The sequence below is a fragment of the Salmo salar genome, chromosome 12 (genome assembly GCF_965601325.2).
Source record: "Salmo salar chromosome 12, fSalSal1, whole genome shotgun sequence".
Taxonomy (NCBI): Eukaryota; Metazoa; Chordata; class Actinopteri; order Salmoniformes; family Salmonidae; genus Salmo; species Salmo salar.
In genome coordinates, this window is record NC_138302.1 from 91,054,885 (window position 1) to 91,056,222 (window position 1,338).

Consider the following 1,338-nt stretch of genomic DNA (forward strand, 5'->3'; position numbering starts at 1 on the left):
TTCTCTAAAACAACCTTGGAGGCAGTTTATGGTAGAGAAATGAACATTAAATTAGTCAGTACGCTAATTGCATGCTCCTTCAAAACTTGAGACGTCTGTGGCATTGTGTTGTGTGACAAAACTGCACATTTTAGAGTGACCTTTTATTGTCCCCAGCACAAGGTGCACCTGTGTAATGATCATGCTGTTTAATCAGCTTCTTGATATGCCACACCTGTCAGGTGGATGGATCATCTTGGCAAAGGAGAAATGCTCACTAACAAGGATGTAAACACATTTCTGCACAACATTTTTGTGCATATGGAACATTTCTGGGATCTTTTATTTCAACTCATGAAACATGGGACCAACACTTTACATGATGCGTTTATATTTTTCTTCAGTATATATAGACAGTATATGAATAGAAAAGGTGTGTACAGCAGTAGTTATATAGGATGAGCCATGACTAGAATACAGTATGTAAACATTATGAAAGTGACCAGTGTTCAATGACTCTATGTACATAGGACAAAGCAGTATCTACGGTGCAGGGTAGTGGTAGCCGGCTAGTAACAGTTACTAAGGTTCAGGGCAGGGCATTGGGCAGAGGCCGGCTAATGGTAAGTGTTTAACAGTCTGATGGCCTGGAGATAAAAGCTGTTTATCATTCTCTCGGTCCCAGCTTTGATGCACCTGTACTGTCTCCTCCTAGATGGTTAGCGGCGTGAACAGGTCGTTGCTCGGGTGACTTAGCCAAATTTCTTCAGCCTCCTAAGGTTGAAGAGACGCTGCTGCGCCTTGACCTCACTATTTGTGTGAAGGGACCATTTCAGGTCATCAGTGATGTGCACACAGAGGAACTTGAAGCTTTTGACCCTCTCCACCGCGATTCTACAGACCCTACTGATGTCTTCCCCGCCCCACTTTTACATTGGCACAAAGAATCGTTTTTCCTGTACAGTGCTATATTTGTACAGTATAGTGCCCAGGCACCCCATTTGAAGCTGTTTGACCACAGTAAAAGGCCAGCAACACTCAGTATTATTCAGAGCCTCGTGAAATGACACCATATGAATATTCTACAGACCCTACTGAGTACTACTCCCTACCCTTCTGTTACATTGGCACAAGGAATCAATTGCATTAGGGGCATTTTGTTTTTTACATTGGAACATGTTTTAAAACCCAGATTTAATGCAAATGTCACTTAAATATGAACAAATATGAATCATTGTTACTGTTTAGACAATTATTTTACATACATCACGAATAAATAAAGGTTGAACATATTCTACTATTACGTAGAGACTTTTATTTGGAACGTTTCAGAAATTACATGACCCGGAAGTACTTTTT